Genomic DNA, 20,947 nt, shown 5'->3' on the forward strand with positions numbered 1-20,947 from the left:
CTTTATCCTCACACAGAATTATTTCAAATTTGATGACAATATATACCTCCAGACCAGTGGCACCGCTGTGGGCACCCACATGGCCACACAATATGCCAACATTTTTATGACTGACCTGGAACGCTTCCTCAGCTCTCGTCCACTCATGCCCCTTCTCTACCTATGCTACATTGATGACATATTCATCATCTGGACCCATGGGAAGGAAACCCTGGAAAAATTCCACTACGATTTCAACAGCTCCCACCCCACCATTAACCTCAGCCTGGACCAATCTACGCGGGAGGTCCACTTCCTAGACACCACGGTGCAAATAAGTAATGGTCATGTTAACACCACCCTATACTGAAAACCCACCGACTGCTATACCTACCTTCATGCCTCCAGCTTCCATCCCAGACACACCACATGATCCATTGTCTATAACCAAGCACTGAGGTACAACTGCATCTGCTTCAACCCCTCAGACAGAGACCAACACCTACAAAATCTCCACCAAGCATTCTCAAAACTACAATACCCGCACGAGGAAATAAGGAAACAGATCAACAGAGCCAGACGTGTACCCAGAAGCCTCCTACAGAAAGACAAGCCCAAGAAAGAAACCAACAGAACTCCACTGGCCATCACATACAGTCCCCAGCTAAAACCTCTCCAATGCATCATCAGTAATCTACTACCCATCCTGGACAATGATCCCTCACTTTCACAGGCCTTGGATGGCAGGCCAGTCCTCGCCCACAGACAACCTCCCAACCTGAAGCATATTCTCACCAGTAACTGCACACTGCACCATACTAACTCTAGCTCAGGAACCAATCCATGCAACAAACCTCGATGCCAACTCCGCCCACATAGCGATACCATCACAGGACCTAAACAGATCAGCCACACCATCACCGGTTCATTCACCTGCACGTCCACCAATGTAATATACGCCATCATGTGCCAGCAATGCCCCTCTGCTATGTATATTGGCCAAACTGGACAGTCCCTACATAAAAGGATAAAAGGACACAAATCAGATATTAGGAATGGCAATATACGAAAACCTGTAGGAGAACACGTCAATCGCCCTGGCCACACAATAGCAGATTTAAAGGTAGCCATCCAGCGGCAAAAAAACTTCAGGACCAGACTTCAAAGAGAAACTGCTGAACTTCAGTTCATCTGCAAATTTGCCACCATCAGCACAGCATTAAACAAAGACTGAATGGCTAGCCAACTACAAAAGCAGTTTCTCCTCTCTTTGTGTTCACACCTCAACTGCTAGAAAAGGCCCTCATCCTCCCTGATTGAACTAATCTCGTTATTTCTAGCCTGATTCTTGCTTGCATATTTATACCTGCCTCTGGAAATTTCCGCTACATGCATCCCACAAAGTGGGTATTTACCCAGGACAGCTCATGCACCAATACATTTGTTAGTCTACTGCTCTGAACTCTGCTGTTTTGAGTAAGGTGCCTGTACAGATGCAGCCTTGGCTGCAGAGTCCTAGTTCCACAGGTGCTGCTGATGAGAGAAAGACAGCCTTTAGCTGATTTGTGAGTCACTCTCTCCCAGCCTATGCTAATCTGGGCACCACCCACTTTTGCAGCCAGAAAGGGTGCTTTCTGGCAGGAGTACACGAAAGTGACTCATCAAGAGAGAATGCAGCGGCAGGTATCCAGCCTTTCTGATGCTGCAGGGTTATGACTCAACCCCGCGCTAGTGGGGAGTCTGAATCCAGCCAGAGTCTGACACGTGCTCCCAGTGTAAGTACAGATCGCTGCAAGCTCTGAGTGAGCGAACCGCTGCAGCTGAATCCCCCCCATGCTTTTGTCAAAGGGAAAGCACAGAATGAGCGAGAAGGAAGAGCCACTTCAAAGGAGAGAGCCCAGTCTGCCTTCTTCCCCCCGGGTGCTTCTTTTACCTCCTTGGGCGACTTCTGCTGAACAAAAAGGAAGGTTCGCTTTCCTGCAAGGGGTTTGCTCTGTGTGGGTGTGTACACACGTGTTTCAGTGCTGTTTCTTTAAGAGGGCTGTGCCCTGTGAGTGCTGAGAGGCTAGCTACTGTTTCTTGTCACTCCCCCAAAGATACAGCTTGGCTGCGCTCTGCTGTAATGGCACGGAGACCACCTAGTGTCTCGATTTTTGGGGGTGGATCCCTCTGATCCCATCCTATCCGGCTCTTAAAGGGACAGCGCTTTGTTGGGAGAACCCTTGAAGAGCCTTGACAGTGATGAGTGGCTCCAGACACTATGTTGCAACAGCAGGATAGGTCTTCTTGTCACACTCTGCAGATGTTTTGTTGGGACATGGTGGTTTTATGTCATGAAGGGTTATTTAGTCCTGCCTCAGGGCAGAGGGGTGGATTTGACATCTCTAGGTCCCTTCTAGCTCTAAGCTTTTATGATTACCTCCTAGGAGCAAATATGAGGGGGTAGCCGTGTTAGTCTGTATCCGCAAAAACAACAACGAGTCTGGTGGCACTTTAAAGACTAACAGATTAATTTGAGCATAAGCTTTCACAGGTAAAAAAACTTCTGAAGAAGTGAGGCACGGGTAAAAAAACTTCTGAAGAAGGGAGGGGTTTTTTACCCGTGAAAGCTTATGCCCAAATAAATCTTAGTCTTTAAGAGCACTGAACTCAGAGAGGGTCAGGTAATATCCTGACATTGTAGGCATTTATCCTCCAAGGGGGGAATTCGTTGCCACTGTGCACATTCAGAATTCATGTCCACTATAGATTTTTTGTTTGTTTTCCCGCAGAACAATAGATTCTGATGGGAAAGCAAAAGGAAGCTGTGAGAGGTCACACACCCTCTCCTGGAGTGGTCCCTAGTGGGTGCATCGGTTAGGGCATGGGGAGCAGTTGCCAGCAACATAAATCACTGCTTGGGGGACTGGGGCTGGGCATATGTGCGGGACTCTGTTCCTCTTGCTCGCTACCTCCAGCACCGAGGGGAAGGGTGTTTCTGGGGCAGACTCGGCTCTTGTGCTGTGTCAGGGTTGAGTGCAGCCTTGCTGCTGAATCTGTGCCCTGCGGGGGGGAGGGAGGGGAGGTCTGCAGGGTGACCCCCCATTGCTGTGGAGCTAGTGGCCTATGCTCTCCGTTGCTGTGCCCACCTTGCAGGGGCTGTATTTATTCACATGGACAGTCAGTGCAAGTTCTCCTTTTGTAGTATGTGGCTGCAAGTAGAGCGAGTGACATTTTTGGAACAAAACTAGTTTTTTGGGGGAAAAAATGCAGATTGGGTGATCCCCAAATGTTTTGCAAATTTGTGTCAAGAGCGCCACATTGTTTCACATGGAGCTCTTTGAAACAAAATGTTTTTTAATCTAATTTTTATTTTAAAATAAAAAACATTGAAAACGACAAAAATCAAAACACAATGTTTTGTTGGGCCTGAGGCACAAATTTCCTCTCCTGACTTTTTAGAATGGCCAGCGAACCGAAAAATCCATGATTGACCAAACCCTAGGGATAAGTGCTCTGCCCCTCTGAAATTCAGGCTGCATAGCTTGAGCCCAAGCTGCTGGGCCGTTCAGTAGCCTTGTTTGTTTATAAATTCCCCTCCCTTTGCAATGAACATTTCTGTCAAAGGCATTGCAGAAAAGGAAGATGATTTTCCCTTTTCCCGGAAAGGCAGCTCTTGCATAGCAAGGACCATGTGCCGGGGGAGGGGGGGGTGACGGACCATCTAATCTCATCCCTGATGCCCGCAGGTGGCGTTAGCGGCCTCGTGCTATTGCAGCAGCAGCAATGCACCCATGGTGTGTGTGTGTTAGTCATGGAGACTTTCTACTGACGTGGACGATTTCACGTGAAACCTCCTGCTGGGGACTAGAACAGAGCGAGCTTGTAGCTCTGCAAAGCGGCCAAAGGGGGCGGAGGCGAGCTGCCTTGTGGGGCTGGGAAAGGAACCGTGCAGACATCCTGCTTTGCGCCAGTTAAAGGGAAAGCCAGCGAGAGGGACACAGGGAGGCTGCTGCTTCTCCATCCCAGGCAGAAGCAGAGCAGCGGCTCGCGGGGAGCCCGGTAAGTGCCACTGAACGCCCCTCCCCACGGCTCCGCAGCCTCCCTAGGGGAGGGATGTGGGAGGCTCATGTCCGTCCTGTTTCCAGCCTCCCCTTCGCCAGCGCTGGGACCCGGCGTCTGCCTTCGCCTGGGGGAGCGCCGCGGTCAGTGCTGTGCAAATGCACTAGGGTTTGCGAGTGCCCCTTCGCTGTGCATTGGCTTGCAGCCGGGCAGGGATTAGGCTGCCGCTGTGTGTGTGTTTCTTTTCTCCCTCTGTAATGCAGAGACAAACAGTGGGCTTACATGCTATTCGCTGCAGTGAACTCCTCTACTGCTACGAGGTGGGGCATAATCTCCCCTAGCTCCACTCGAGGTACCTCCACCCCCAGTATGTTGCATTACACCCCCTTTTTGTAAATGTTGCTTGCTTTACCGTGAACTGCATCTCAACCTGTCTGCTCCAGGGCAGCAGCATTTCCAGTGAGGAGGTGTCACTGGGACCCGTCCACCTCCCCCAGTCAGTGTGGCTCACCCATGGTGTACTGGAAAGTTGGGCACATTCCTGTTGCTGCTTCTTTCCCAAAGCTGCTTCCCCTCCCTGCACTCGCAGGAGATAAGAGGAAACCAGTGAGTTGAGCATTGCATGTTCCAAGACCTGATTTGTTGCTTTGTTCCTGTAGTTTTGCACTCACAGGGTGTCTGGAAGGTACCCAGTGGTTGTGGCAGGGACTATGAGGTAAGACTCTGGGTTTCTGTTCCTGGATGTGACACTGACTTGTCTGTGACCTTGGGCGAGTCCCTTCACTTTCCTGGGCCTCAAGTCCCCCATCAGTGAGCTGGGAATGACTAATTTGTGGTCTGATCCATCTCAGCTGTGTGGTGATGAAGCTTAATTAATGAATGTTTGTAAGTCTCTCTATGGACTGATGGAAAAATACAGGGAATGCAGGAGGTGAATGTTGGTTTCTTCTGACTTCTACCACATTAAGACTGTGGCTGTGTGTGTGTCATTATATTAAACCAAACTTTCCAAAGCACCCAGCCTTTCTCAATCAAGATTTCTTACCTTTTTAATTCATACTTCCTGACAGTCTGCTGGAGTCTAGCAAGCTTCAGGGTAGAGTGCAAGGTGCATTTACTTGGTTTATCTATTTTTTTTTTTTATTTGTTTAAATTCTCCAGTGGATAGAAGCCCTGGTCTGGGACTTAGGATACTTGGGTTCTGTTCTCGTCTACTGACCTGCTGTGTCCTTGGGTGAGTTGCTTCACTCTCAGTGTCTGTTTCCCCTCCTTTCCGTTCTCTCCCTTGCCCATTTAGAGTGTAACCTTTTTGGGGCAGGGGCCATCTCTTACTAAGGTGTGTGTGTTTGTGCAAGGGGCTGCACAAACACAAGGTGCATCAATCTCTGAGCCACTACTGCATCAGTCTAGCTGCTACTGTAATACAAATAGCAGCATGGTGGTAGCTGCTATTTCAGGCTGCAGCGGCAATGATTCTGATCAATGTTACTCTCTGTAGATGGCTTTAAATAAAGCTAGCTGCAAATAGATACTCAATGGGTCATCAAAATAAAGTGGTAAATAACAGATCCTTCAGAATCTTGTGAGAGGATTCTGACATTAGCTAATTTCTCTAGACTTGCTGCCTATGGGGCTAGCTCAGCTGGGTAGCCTTGAAAGCAAGGCCATAGCAGACTCCTTACAAAAAGAGTTATTCTAACCTATGCCCCAGAAAGTAAGTACAAGTCTTTAATCGGGAATTACCTCCCTTGACAGTTGCCCCACACTGAAATTCTTATCTTCAGGATTTCAGCTGTGCATTATTTTATTTGGGTTAAAATCCAACCTGTAAGTCATGTTATCTCTTATCACTATGTGTGGGCCAGTTTGTTTTACAATGGGACTTGGAGTAAGGCTGCTTATGTGGAGAATCACAATGATTCCATTATTTGCAGGAGGAGGTAAAACATGGATCAAATCCAGACTTTAGAAGAATTGTAATATGGGAGTATGGTCCAGTAACATCAATGGTCAATTTTTAGATCTAGCAACCTTCTTAATATCCTATCAAGACACCAGAGACCAAGTCAGATTTCCTGTCACCATCCCGAAAGGGATATATACAGTGTTTGGTTAACCGATCAGTATAAATGATAATCTGATCAGGCCCATTCGCTTCCCTTACTGCCCTTCCCATTCATTTGGGTATTGGCAATGGATAACATTTGCATGACTTCCTGGTCAGCGCAAAGGACTTGAAGCTTGTGAGCATGGAAATAGGTCCCAGCTCTTGTTTTGTCTGATCCCATATTCTAGATTTCTATCTATGCAATGATAGCTTGGCATGTGTCATAGCTTGAGAGAGGCTTGAGGTAAATGTTTTGATTTTATACGTCCTCAAAGTTTGGGAGCTGTTTGGGTCTGGGGCTTTGGTTCAGGCTCATCTCTAAGGAGAACTTCACTGATCTCTAGTGCACTAGGGTACAAGCCTCATATTTCACATGCATGTACAAGAATTCTCTTGCATAACATCTGTCATGATGAATATTGTGAAATACTTCAGAGGGAGGCCAAGCAGAGAGGGAGCTTTCTGGAGTTGGGGCAGCAGAAGAGAAAGCAGAGAGGGGAAATGTGCAGAGCTGGAGTGGAGTGAAAGATGAGAGCTGACACCTGAAAATAAGTGGTCAACACTTCCTTGCTGGAGTGATGCTTAGGATGGGGTACAGTGCTTACTACATGGAATAGTCTTGCTGGGATGTGTGTCCTGGCGGTACAAAAAATTTAAAATAGATTATTAAAATCTCAGAAGTATCAAGGGATCATCTTTTCACTGCAACCAAATAACCCCAAGGAACTGGAGAGGTCCCACAGAGAAGGAGTGACCAATCGATAACCCACTCTTGGGAGGGTGCATCCAGGTGTTACACAACGTCCCTGTATATCCTCCCCTCATCCTTGCCCAGCCACAAGAGATGATGCTGTGCAAGCCTGAGGATCTGGCTCTACAGCTCAAGTTGTAAAGTCCAAAGCCTGAGTCTTTGGAACTCCCTGTTTCAATACCTGCGTTGTCCCAGATGGCAGCCATCTTGCAGACTTGGCTGAATCTTCACTGGGCTGAGAGCCCAACCCAGACTTCATCCCCTAGAACTAGCTGAAGACACACAATCTCTCTCTATTATGGGATAATTACCAAGTGCGTGGCAACTGTGGAGAAGTGGCACACTTTGGTGAGGCAGCTGTGGTGAGAGGTAGGTGGCTCCAACTGCCTTGGCAAAGGGAAGAGCTATCCACATCCACTCCACCTGAGTGCACTCTGCTCCCCTAAGCAAACTGGTGGTGAGGTTTTCTGAGGAACCCTGCCAGGCTGGCTCTCACTTCAGCTAAACAGTGCTTCCTTTTCTGGGCCCTCTGGCTCAAGTGGGCCTCACTCACTGGGTTACCTTGGGAAAGACCAGACTCAAGAGGCTCCACTTCAGCACCTCTCCACCCTTTTCCCTTCAGACAGCTACCCACACCACATTACCCAACTGCCATTATCTGGACATCACTCCATTCATCTCTCTTTAGAGCGCCTCAGGTGGTTCCTGCACAAATTCCTTCAGCTCGGTATCTGCAGCAGGACTGTGATTTATAAGCTGCACGATCTGCCAAGGTGTAGTAATTGGTTTAAATATAACTAGACCTACAGCTTCCTTTTCAGTTGACACTCTGAATTTTGGAGCCATACGGGGACCTGCCTGACCACTGGTCTAAATTAGAGCAGTCACAGGGCTACTCCAGCATACACTCTGTGTTCTGGATAGTCTGTTTCTTAGAACATTGTGCCCTGGCCACACCCCCAACATATTTCTCATCTCCTGTCTGTGTCTGGGGCATCTAGGAACAGGGTTAGTGCAGAACCCTTCCACTGACTCCTCAGTGCCAGGGAGGCCCTCTGCACCTGATGTATTTTCAGGGGGCTGTTAGCACCCACTTTAAGGTCCCTCATGTATGCTGCCAGAGTGGCATAAAAGGTCAGTAGCATAACTGTGAGTCAGGCCCCTCCAGTGTGTAAAGTCAGAGGCCTATGTTTGTGAAGAGAGAAATTCAAAATATTTTGTGAAATTGTCCCAAGCTGTGGAGATAATATGTAACAAGCTTTGGTTTGGAATGCTCAGGGCTGGCCGAACTCTCTAGTGAGCGCACTTAATATATTTTGTATACATGTTACTGCAGAGCATAAGTCTGTTCAGAATCATTGCCATTATTTCTCATTCTCTGGACCGCTTTATCAGAGACAGACACAGCCTCTCAAGGACCTACCCCCCACTCCCATTTGCCTTTCTAAAAACTTTCCCGGGGAAATGGCACTGCCCACCACTGATGTTCCATAGATTGGGAGAAAGATCCTCAGCTGGTGTAAATAGGCATGATTCTGGGAAGTCAGTTGAGCAACTCCTGTTTGCACCACTGAGGATCTGTTCCATAGTGTGAGAACCATTAATCTATATTGAAGTACAAATAGAAATCCAAACAGTATGCAAAGAGAATATTCATTTCATGACCAGGCACTTCCAGATTTTGAGAGCCTAATGTTACAATTGCCTATGTAAACTTAATTCTACCTCCTTGTACGTATCCATTATGGCAGACTTTAATTATTGAGGAATAGCATATTGTATGTCAGATGCTTTCCCTTCTATAACTATATATAAGATGCTGTGTATGCATGTAACACTTTTCAGTTCTCTTATAACTGCATTAACATTGATAAAAGGGAGGACCCATGTATTATACTAAGCTGTGGCAGCCCACTTTTCTTAGGTGCACTTCAGAGAATGGGGCAATTAACTGCCAAACTAACTTAGCTGTTCACATCTGCACAGCAGTGTTTTCTTAGGTGTAGTGCAGGTGCTCAGATACCAAGGTGATACTGACCTTCTACAAATCTTGAGATAGATCGGGGTCGGCAACCTTTCAGAAGTTCTGTGCTGAGTCTTCATTTATTCACTCTAATTTAAGGTTTCGTGTGCTGGTAATACATTTTAACATTTTTCAGAAGGTCTCTCTCTATAAGTCAATATTATATAACTAAAATCCTGTTGTATGTAAAATAAACAAGGTTTTCAAAATGTTTAAGAGGCTTCATTTAAAATTAAATTAAAATGCTGATCGTATGCTGCTGGCCTGCTCAGCCCGCTGCTGGTCTGGGGTTCTGTTCACCTAGGCTGGCAATGGGCTGAGTGGGACAGGCGGCTGGGACCCCAGCTGGCAAGGGGCTGGCAGCCAGAACCCCAGACCGGCGGTGGGCTGAGCAGACCAGCAGCAGGTCTGGGGTTCCATCTGCTGGCTCCTGCCAGCCAGGGTCCCGGCTGCCGGCCCCATTAGGCCCACTGCCAGTCTGGGGTCCCGGCCCTGCCCACATGGAATGAGTACCTACCTTCTCCCTGGTTCTGGCCCATTCTCTTTCTTTCTCTCTCCACTGAGCACAGGGCTGGAGGTGAAGGGTCTGGCAAGGAGCTAGAATGAGGGAGGGGGCTCAGGGTTGGGGCAGGAGGTTTGGGTGTGGAGCGCTTATCCGGGCAGCTCCCATTTGGTGTGAGGGGAGCAGATGGGAATGTGGGGAGTGCTGGAGTGTGCCGGAGCTCCCGTTTGGTGCTCTGGGTGGGGATGGTGGGAGTGCAGGAGTCAGGGCATGGGGTTTGGGGGGGCTTGGTATGTGTGGGGGGTGCCAGAGTCAGGGCTGGGGTTGTGGGGGGTGGAGTACAGGGATCAGGGCAGAGGGTGGGGGGGGGTGGGCTGGGATCGGGGGGGTGGTGGTCCCAGCACCCTGCCCTGAGCGGCTCATGGCAGGGGGCTGGAGGGATATACCCTGATTCCACCCCCCTTCCCCAAGCCCCCGCTCCTCCCTCTTCTCCGCCTCCTTCCCGGTCTGAGCAGCGAGGGTGCTGGGGCTCCTCTTCTCCACTCCCTCGGAAGGGCCATTGTTGGCAGGGAGGGAGAGGAGGCAGGGCACGAAGCAGCATGCTGGAGGAAGAGGGAGCTTGTCTGCTGGCAGAGCCTGCCCTATGGTAGCAGCCGGTAGGACCAAGCTTCTGCTCCCTGCCCCCGCCAGAGAGAGTGGTAGGTGGGGGGTGGAGAAGAGCGGGCTGAGCCGGGCAGGATTTTTAATGGCACGCTGCTGCCTGCCAGGGTCCCAGGTGTCGGCCCCGATCAGCCCACTGCCAGGGCCAGTGGCAGCCACAGCGTGGTATTAAAAATCGGCTTGCATACTGTCTTTGGCACGTGTGCCATAGGTTGCCGACCTCTGATATGGATGGTACCAAGGCATTTACCTGGAAAGCTAAATGAGCTGCAAACATCAGTCTGTTTGGCAGCATATTTTTCTTTTGTTGTTCTATTATTACTTTGTGTTGTGTGCTTAGTATGTAGCATGTTGTGTGTCAGTATGGCTTTCTGTGTTTGGTTGTTTTTGGTTTGTGTGTGGTTTTTGTTTTTTTTTTTTTTCCCTCATGTAAATAACTTTCAAGGACTCTCTCTGGCCTATCTGAGGTAAGACCAATTGGTGCAAATAGCAACTTTGCCTGTCCGAACTGGTGCAGCTATACTGCTGGCTGTCCTCAAGATAAATACCCAGCGTAGACAAGACCAAAATTTGTTTCCTCCTGAACTCTATATTCTGCAGGATGAAATTATCCTGTGCTTGGGTTTTCCTGTATGACTGTACCCTACAGAAGTCATAAGCCCTTAAGGAAGGGAATTGTAGTGAGATTCACCACTGCTGTCGTCATCCAACCTAGCTGTGAATTTCCATAGGTACCAGAAAGTAAGAATGTAATAATGCACAAAGTATTTAGCTGGAGGAAGAATGAGGCAGGGTGTGAAAGAGTGCAAGCATATCTGATTCCACAACACTCTCTGCAAGGCTTTAAAGAGGCTATCAATAATTAGTGAGCCCTACTGGTTTCCTGGGGACATTAAGTAATGGAATAATTCAAGCTTCTCTTGTTTCAGTGATGCCTGTAGCTCTGAAAACTCATTCTCTGGCCTCTCCTTCAGTGTGAGTCCAATCTTCAGCTGATGTGAATGTTCTTTGTGTGTTGTGGGTGTTCTTTTCCCCTGCCCCCTAAGTTGTGTGGTGTGCCTCACTCTGTCCTGTCGCAGTCTGTCTCAGTTTATTGCTGAGATACTCGACATTCAGATTTTCAGTTGCTGCCATGACAGAAGGGTGTGCTGAATGTTTCATGGGGAGTGGTTAGGACTTGCATGCACAGTTCCTAGTTATCACTAATGGTAGCCCGTAGCTGTCCCTGCTACAGTCTGAAAAAATATATATGCATAGTGGAGTTGATGCTGCAGGGGTCTGGTAATAAGCCGCAGACTTTCATCTCTGCATCATGAGTTCAAATCTAGGCCAGGTCATTAGCGATCAAGAGTTGCTTTGGATGTCAGATGTTAAATGAGTTTGCTAGTCTCACTCCACTTCACTTTACTGAAAGCATCGTAGCCAATAACAGAGCCAGCTAAGGCTATCTCAACAGAGGTGAAGGACTGAATGGGCCAGGAGACAGATCACCCTTCTCTTGTGCAGGAGGGATACCAGGTCAGAGCTGAGGAATTTTGGCAGGCAGTGTGCATTCCCTTGCAATGCTGCTGCTTGTGATTGGTCTGTGGGTAAACCAGAGGACTGCAGTCTGCAAGGCTGGGTTCTGTGTGGCCCTGCTGTCATCTGGGAGGGAGCTTCCATTGTTTAGGTGGGCCTCACCCATTACTCCCAGTCTTCAAATAGGCTGGGATCTTTTACCTGTGCTACATGCTAATAAAAATAACATGGTAGCACTTCATAAATAACACTGCTTTGCACAAACCCAGAAAACCTAACTACGAATATGTAGCTTTGCTCTGCCCTGGGCTCCCATCACTCACCAGCATGGAGGCAAATCTCTTTGTTCAGGTTACTTAAAGGCAGAGATAAAATTGAATTGCTTGGCTTTGCCAGGTAGCAAAACTGTGTGTGCTGCAGCTTGAACTTTGCAACATCACCCCAAATGAAACAATATGGATTCTGATTTTAAAGCTCTCGCTGTCAGTGGCTTGTTTTCTCCTTTGGGCAACTTCCTTTACATGTCTGCAAATATTAAACTCTTGAAATACTTACTTTTTCCCATGACAGCTGCTTCTGCAGCAATTATTGCTCGAGAAGGGGTGTGCATGCTGGAGTGCGTGTTTATTCTTCGACTTCGTGTCAGAGGATATATGAATGATTTTTTTTTTAAAATGGTGCTATTGAGGTCTCAGATTAGAGCAGCCCAATGCAGTCTCTTTGTAGGGGGGGACAGCAATGCGATTTGATGTTTGTTTCATTTAAAACCTTTTTATACTGTAATTAGCTCCTGCCCTTGTTTTCCACTGCTTGGTGCTGTTGTCCCTATAATGAAGTTGAATGACCACATGCTTTCAGGCATTCCTGTGCCAACGTTCTGCCAGTGCGGTCTGTTAGCCTGTGAGGTATTAAGATTTCCTGGCCCAACTCTCCCTCTTCCCTAGGTGTGAACAATTTACCATGTGCTTGCTAGTCAGAGGCCTACAGGAAAGAAAAGAGGGGTTGGTACCAACCAGGTTCAGGAGCAATGACCTGCTGGAAGCCCATCCCTCCACCTCTCCAACTGTTGAGATTCTTGTTTAGTGATCAAATTCAACAAAACACTAAAGCGTGTGTTTAAGTCCAATCAGTTTGTGCTTTGCTGGACAGAGGCTAGACTGCTGGACTGTGTTTAGATATGCTCTGGGCATTATTACTTTTTGCATTGCAGTGTCACAGGGGGGCCTCAGCCAATACCTGAGCCCCATTGTGCAAGGGACTGTACATATACTTAGTGAGAAACAATTTCTCTGCTCTAAAGAACTTACAGTCTAAGTAGATAATATAGACAGAGGGTGGGAGAAATGAAGGATTATCCCCCTTGTTTATAGATGGGGAACCAAGGCATACAGAAACTTGCTCAAGGTCATAAAGGAAGTTTGTCAGCGCCAGGAATCGAACTCAGATTTCCAAAATCCCAGTCCACTGGCTTAACAGCAAGACTGTTTCCTGCCTGAAAAGGAGGTGCCCAGTTAATTTAAGCCCTTGCTCCATGTTATCTGGCTGCTGTTGGAGGAGAGCAGCCCCCTCTCCTTTCCCTTCTCCTCCTCCCCCCTCCCCACCTGCACTGCATAAGGGAGAAGAAAATTTCTGTTTAAAGAGAGCTTTAATCTTGCCACAGTGGCTAATGTAGGATCACCTGAGGAAGTTGCCTACTTGTGCCTGGTAGTGGGTAGATTTTTTTCAAGCCCTGGACACGCACGCATTCTGCATCCCCACCCTGGGATACAGAGGCCACCTCTTGCTGCTGCCACGTTCCTCTCCCTCTGACGTCTCATACAAGACGCCTGCACTCACTGCATGCAGTGGCAATACAGTCTCTGCTCTTCCAGTTGGGCGAGGCCACTTTAGCTGCATTTTTGTTCTTCCCCTTCCAAGCAGATTTATTAGCTGTCTCTGAGGCACTGTGAATCCGAAACTGTTACTTTTAGTTCCAGCTCCCAGACAAGTTCTGCTTTGCCTATAAACTAGCATGGAAAGGGGGGTGGAAAGCCTGATCTTGGCAGAAGGCGAATACAGGATCTTGTGAGTAACTCAATCTATTTAAACAGCTGATTGTTCCTACTGTTATGGTGAAGGGAAGGGGAAAGTGAACTGTACAGTGAGCTCTCCGTACTGGGGGAGGAAGAATGCCCACTTTTCATTTTGCAGATGGGGGGGGGGCAGGGAAACTGAAGCACCAACCTATTCAGTGGTCACATAGGAAATAAGTTCTACAGAGCTGGGAATTGAACTTGGAGCTCCTGTGCACTAGTCCAGTGCCTTACCCACAAGTTCATCCTTCCTCTTTAGGTTGAAAAAGGGGCTCCTGGCAAGCCAGGCCATAACGTGGGGCTGTAAGGTTGTGCCTAATAGCTGATGGCGTGGTCCAAGCCCATGGTTTGGTCCAACTTGTGTGAACTGGGCCAAGCCATGTTAGAAATTGTTTTGGAGCCAGCCCCCGATGTGTGCCCCCCCCCCACTTTTAAGGCATGGTTCTAAGTTTTTTTGGGGGATTGGTCTTTAGGTGCTAGCCAAACAGTATCTACAGCATGGTTCATTAAAGACCATGTCTGAACAGCACTGTCACACGTGGCTACTGTATCAATGTAGCTGGGGTCTTGGTGTGGTTTTTTTACCAAGGCTGTTGGGAGGGGGAGACAAAACCTGCTCAGAGGCTCACTGGTGTCAGTGACAGATGTATTTGATCAGGCTCCCAGGGAGCCTTTCACTTCAAGATGTCTGGTTTCAATCCAGCTCAGGGCATTAACAACTGGAGTTAGTTACTGCGCAGCAGGAGTTTGGGGGCCGGTGTGAAGCAAGAAAGCCCACCGGCCCACTAGCATGCCAATTGTGACTGGCACTTGTGGGCACTCTTACAGAGCAGGCAAGGATTGAAAGGGGGAACGAAGCCTGAGTAGCCCTTCTTCCCCTAGAGCAGGTGGTATGAGCAGGGCCTGGCGAAGGCATTGCTGCTGTCTGTCGCATACTAATTCCATGGCAGAAGAGATTTCAGACACCTCCATTAATCTGGCTCCTTTCACTTGTCCAATGGCCAGTGCAACCGGGCCAATGACAAAGGGGGAGGTAACATGCCAGGTATGGAGCCACCTGGAGAAATATGCCCTGTCTAAGAAACATGCCCCAGGATGGCTTGGTGTCTCATGAGATATGGTAACATTTCTGGCAGTGTATAAAATCAGGGTTCAAACACTACTGTGCCATGAAAGACATTGGCAAGGTGGTTAGCACCCTTGTGCCAGGGCAGGGAAAAATCTAGCGTCTCACCCATATGATGATCTGTGTCTCTCCCCCAGTGTATACAGTAGCAGCTAGCTTGAAAAATGTGTATTTCACTACCGTATTCTCTGAGCCTTTCAAGTGTACGCTCTGCACAGTCTACAGTGGGAAACTTATATACACAGAACAGGGAAAACTGCACTCTTCCAGATGAGGAAGTCTTGCACACTGCATGAAATGGTTATTGAAGCACACTGGGAATGGGGTAGAAGGAGCAGGTGCAACAGTGCAGCTGTAGTGCCATCACTTTCAATCTTAGATACTTGTAATGGAGCCCGTTTCTTTGGTATCTGAGCCCCGCACAACGTATTTATCCGCCCAGCACCCCTGTGAGGTAGGGAACTGCTGTTGCCCTTCCATGCGGTGGGGATAACTAAGGCTCAGAGAGGTTAAATAACTTGCCCAAGGTCACACAGGAAGTCTAGGGTGGAACAGAGACTTGTGCCTGGGTCTCTGAAGTCTCAGGCTAGTGCCCTAATCACTGGACTGTCCTGCCTTTCTACCTTCAATCTACAATAATGCTGCAACCCTGCAGAGTGACTTGATGTAAACTGAGATGGGGAAAGCCTGGCTCCAAGCACATGCAATAATGCACAAGTAATGGCACTGATGCAACTGCAAGTACTCTTGTGTGTGGCTGTGGCAATAATAAGCTGTTTAAAATTTCCAACTGTTGCAGCTCCATTTGTGGGGGCAGTTGCAGTTTCAGGGTAACTGCACCTCTATCCATCTCCCTCCACGGTCCACTTCAGAAATGCCTCATCAGGTCTACAGTCATCACCTGTCTCTGGGCAGGGACCCCCATCCTGCTCTCTTCTGAATGGAGGTTTTAAGGCTGCACATCCCCCTGCCTAACACTGTGATGTCCCAATGGAGCTGTCTGCCTAACAGCCAGTGCCTGTGCTTTGCTTTCTCTCCAAGGGCTATGAATGGTGTGTTGTCAGCAGTTCCAATTACCACACAGCTCTTTCTATGTAAGCACCTTTTATCTTAAGGTAAAAGCATTACAGAGAAAACAAACTGACTGATTTTAAACCTACCAGGAGCCACCCATCAGTTCTGTGGGGCCCTAACAGGCCGAAGTCTTCCCAACCCTGCTCTAATGGCTGTCCCGCGCCCCCTCCCCTGCCCTCCTCCTCCCCAGATAGAAGGGCCTGTCCATTTTGCTGGATCAGAAAGAAGGCTCTGATTTACTTTAAAGGCAGACTTTTTATGCCAGAGATGCTCCCCCCCTTTTTTTTTGGTAGGTCACTAACAACCCTGTTTGAACCAATGTATGCAAACCATTCCTGGGAGTGGTACCTCTCTGAAGGCATTTACAACCTGACTGATGCACCTTCCACTGTTTTTTGTTACTTCAGGAGTTCGGGTCCCCCTCCCCTCTGGAGCTGTATGCAGTCCCCAGCCTACAGTGTTACATAGACTTAGTGCAATATGGCCCCAAAACATATGGCATGGGATCAGTACTAGTGCAAACAGGACCCCTGAAGTTTTGAACAGTAGTCTGACCTTCCTTCTAGCAGAGCGAAATGATGCTTTGGTGGAAACAGGAGTACTGACAGCGCCTTGTCTGAATTAGAGTTTCCAGCACTAGTATCAATGTTGCAATTTATCTAGGTACTTGTATGGCCATCTACTGGAGTATTTGTGCCCCTCACAATTAATAGATTTTTCTCCTCACAACACCCCATTTTTACAAATAGGGAGCTGAGACAGGGTAGATGAAACAACTTGGCCAGAGTTGCACAGGGGGTCTTCAATTGGGAATTGAATCTGGGTCTCCTGAGGTCCAGTATGGTATCCAGTAACACCATCCTCCCTACCCCAGCCGTGGGAAAGCTTAAGAAAAGTAGTTTTGTCTCAATGTCTGATGAAGAAGAGGGATAGTCCAGTAGGATGAAGGATGGCCAGTTGAGGGCGGGGGTGAGGGTAGGACTTGGGACACCCTGGTTCAATTATTTGCTCTGCCACAGACTTCCTGTGTGACCTTGGGCAAATCACTTTAGATGCCTAACTCCCATTGATGTCAGTGGGAGGTAGGTGCCTAAATACCTTTTGCAGATCTTGGTCTTCCAGTATCTCCAATCTCCATCTGTAAAACTGGGATAACCGCATGGCCCTGCCTTACGGGTATTCTGAGGCTAATGCACTAAAGATGGTGAGGTGCATAGATACTATAGTAATGATAGGCCAGGTAAGTACCTTAGGTCTGTTGCATTAAAGCGTGATCTCCCTTTTTGGTCGTTTCACTTCCCTCTCCGGTTTTACATTGCTCCTTCAAAACAAACCTGCATCTTGCATTTTAGAGACCAGATAGGTAAGGTAATGACTTTTATTAGACAAGCTTCTGTTGGTGGAAGGGACAAGCTTTCGAGCTTCACAGAGCTCTTCCTCAAATGCTCTACGAAGCTTGAAATCTTGACCCTTCCACCAATAGAAGTTGGTCTAATAAAAGTCATTACCTCCCATTATTCAGTCTGTCTGGTATTCTGGGACCAACACAACTACAGCAACATTGTAACCATCCCACATGTAACCATCCCGCATATTGCCCATAAGCTTCCTTTTCAATCCATTGGTGAAAAAGCTCTCAGCCTGTGTGCATATGTAGTGGGCATTCTTGTTAGCCTGTGTCATTCACTGGACCTGGCTGTTTTATGGGAGCATTTTAAATCAGTTATAAACCTGTGCCTGTGCAAAATTACACTGCATTGGTCTGACCCTCGTTGGCTGGATAATCTATGGGATCAGTCGTCTTATCATTTGGTTTGCAGTCAGAAGTTTGCTTGACCCATGTAGCTTTTGTCTTTCAGCGTAAGTTTTGCAAAAATGGAGGGATGGGGATGCACCAACCTCTCTCTCTCTCCTGTTCTTAAAAGTGCAACGGAATATAATTAAGAGTGCAACAGAAAGGGCTCAGATCCTACAGGGACAAGTGCTGTAGATACATAACCACAACCAGCCTCCAGCTCTAACTGAAGGAAGAAGTGATTTGCAGATATATTTCAACAGATGGTCTGAATTTGGCTCTGGAAGAAAAGATAGTGCAGTGACTGCTGTGCCTGGTGTGTGGGCGTATGCATGAGCCAAGCTCTGCTCACTGCTGGTGATCCCTTTGCTATGTGAAGGACGTGGCATGGGATGTTTGTACCCCTCTTGGGCTTGTATAGCATTGAAGGGATGGGCATGCTTATTATCAGCAGCAGTGCAAAGGCATCCTTGAGCTGCTCCTTCCAGGCAGATCGTGGTAATTCATATTCAGATTGTGGCAGACAGGATGACACTTTGCAAGTATGTGCACAGCCTGCTCAGATGGGCATATGTGTACCCAGGCATCTTGGTGTCAAAACGTTCATCTGTCAGCTCAGTGCAGAAGTGATACCTCCTACATATGGATTTGCTGATCCCAAAGGATTGTTTAACCCAGACCTATGGGTATGGTACATTCTGATCTGCTGGAAAGTCATAACAATTTTGTTAGTGTCACACAAAGTTGTTAAAACTAGTGCCTAGACCTCCCAGCTGAGATCAGGGTCCTGTTATGTCAGGTGCTGTACAAGCACATAGTAAGACAATCCCTGAAGCACTTGTCATGTAAATAGACATTGTGGGAGAAAGGGAGTATCAATATGCCCATTTTCCAGATGGGAAACTGAAGCACAGAGGCCAAGTGATTTGCCAAAGGTCAGGAAGTCTGCGGCAGAGCACCCAGTCTGTTTCCTTAACTGTGAGACCATCCTTACTCTATTGTTAACCCAGTTGTCTTATGAGAGCTAATATCAATTTTAATAGCATGGTTATTGTATACTGTAGACCGGGTGGTGTAGAGCAGTGTTTCTCAATGAGTGGACCAGTGCTGGTCCCTGAGAGCTCCCTGACACAGTTTAGGAAGGCAGCAAGTGGGTCACTGTTATCAAAAAGGGTGAGAAACCCTGGTTTAGAGGCTACAGCACAGGGCTGGGAATTGAGAGAGCAGGGTTCTTGTGCAAGCTTTGAACAAGGGGATAATTTTGTAAAAACCCTTGAAGATTCTCAGTGGTATGTGTAAATATATGTATTACGCAGAACCTATTTATTGAGGATCAGCAATCATGTCATAGACAAATTATTCTGGATGTACCTGGGGAATGCTGGGGGGCCCTTGGCCAGTACATGTGTAATTTCACACATAATAGTCTCATCTGATTATTGATGTGTAAAATGTGTCCCACATCTACTTTCACTCAAAATATACATATACAAAATGTGCTTAAAGCAAGAAAAGATCCTATATCCAGGACTGTCTGCGTGTTTTGTTTGTAGTTTTTATCATATACTGGAAATAGCTAAACAGCTTGTCTGCTTTAAAGACCACCAAAGAGACTGCAATTTCACAGTGCCTGATGTGAGAGAGAACTTCAATGAATCACTTTATGCTAGAGAATCCAGAGTCAACTGGATTTGCGCTGTTGTAGTCGCCTTGGAAATGACAATGGTTGGCATAGAGATAGTATCCAGAGGCTTCCCCTGTGTAACCACTAACCTCTTTAGGGAGGAAGTAACCAGTGCATCCCTGTTTGAAATGCACTTAGATAGGAGCCATTTTGTTGTGTTCCTAGGCAGCGTCAGCAAATGGTGGCGATGGGAGGGGAACCATGTGATTTGTGATGTTGGAGAGGAGCAGGTATGGCTCCTGTACCCATGAAACAAAGGGCTTGGTGGACTCAATAGACTCTTGTGCCATCCTGTATCCCCACCCCTACAGCTCTGTTCTCTGTTGAAGGGTAGAGCAGGTATGGCCCCTTCTGAGCGGTGAAGAACATTCAGACTGCCATATTGGATTAAACCAGTGCCCTATAAAGTCCAGTATTCCTCTCCATCAGTGGGGTGTGCCAGCTGTTTCAGAGAGAGGTGCGGTTCAGTTATGGGATAACCTGCCCTGTAGGAACAGTTCCCTTCCAACACCCAATTGCTAGAGGCTGATGCCTGAGAGTTTATACTCTTTCGCAACTCTTGCTTGAGTTTCCTTAACCTTTACTGGTGTTACTCTGGATGCCCTTGTTAGTCATATAAAGGTCCAGTCCTTCTCTGAATGCTGCTGAGCTCTTGGCTTCAATGACATCTTGTGGCAGAGAGTTCTGCAGGCAAATCATGTGTTTGCTGCTTTTCCAGGAGGACTGTTGGAGGCAGCTGTCAATCTCTGCTGAACCCTGCAGTGGGAAATGCAGGCCCAATGGGCTGTCTCTGGATTTCCAATTATAAGTCCTTTTATAGAGTCCAAGCTGTGCTCCACGATACCAGAATTAGTATTACATCTTCAACTGGTTTCAGAGCGGTAGCTGTGTTTAGTCTGTATCAGCAAAAACAATGAGTACTTGTGGCGTCTTAGAGACTAACAGCTGGAGTTATTTATATCCTGTGGCAGGCAGCACTACTTTCTATATGGCTGTTCTCATGCTTACTACAAGTACTTCCTCTAAAATGAAAAATTTAATAAAAATCTGTCCTTAGTTGCATCAAATTTTTTTCCTTCAGATTTCTTTATATTTAGCTCATAATGATCCTCCCCACCCCTCAGAAGAAAATGTCTCTTTTTTTTTTTTTCTTGATGCAGAAAGCAAGTACTAGGTTCAAAAGGCCTTCCTGCCTCAGGGCTTGTCTACACTTAAAATGCTGCAGTGATGCCTCTCTAGTGCTTCAGTGAAGAGACCGTCTATGCTGACTGGAGGGTTTCTCTCTTCTGCGAAGGTACTCCGCCTTACTGCAGGGAGGTAGGCTAGGACAATAGAAGAATTCTCCTAGCACTGTCTGCGCTGGGGGTTAGGTCAGTTTAACTGCATCGCTCAGGAGTGTGGATTTTTCACACCCCTCAGCAATGTTGTTACACTGACGTAATTTCCTAATATAGACCAGGCCTCAGTCTCTCTCACTTGAGGGTACTGTATTGACTGCAGAACAAGCCCTCACTTTGGAAAGCAGATCATGCAAACTAAGGCTGCCTCCTCAGGCAGTTGTGAAAAAACACTCCCCCCTCCGTCCCGCTTCTGTCTCTTTGTTGGAAGGAATGAG

At 47.5% G+C, this 20,947-nt stretch overlaps 1 protein-coding gene across 3 annotated transcripts in view; it reads left to right on the forward strand.

Moving 5' to 3' along the window:
• Positions 1 to 3,932: 3,932 nt before the first annotated feature.
• SLC25A22 (solute carrier family 25 member 22) overlaps positions 3,933 to 20,947 on the forward strand; it is a 131,014-nt gene continuing 113,999 nt past the window's right edge. For 2 of the 3 annotated variants that reach the window (XR_004000122.1, XM_030560675.1), the window contains exon 1: positions 3,933 to 4,020. The gene's annotated coding sequence lies outside the window, so the exon portion shown is untranslated. Of the gene's footprint in view, positions 4,021 to 5,181; positions 5,255 to 20,947 lie in introns of all 3 variants that reach the window. The other variant, XM_030560676.1, reaches the window with a different exon arrangement.

This window comes from Gopherus evgoodei, chromosome 4 (assembly GCF_007399415.2).
Source record: "Gopherus evgoodei ecotype Sinaloan lineage chromosome 4, rGopEvg1_v1.p, whole genome shotgun sequence".
Classification (NCBI taxonomy): domain Eukaryota; kingdom Metazoa; phylum Chordata; order Testudines; family Testudinidae; genus Gopherus; species Gopherus evgoodei.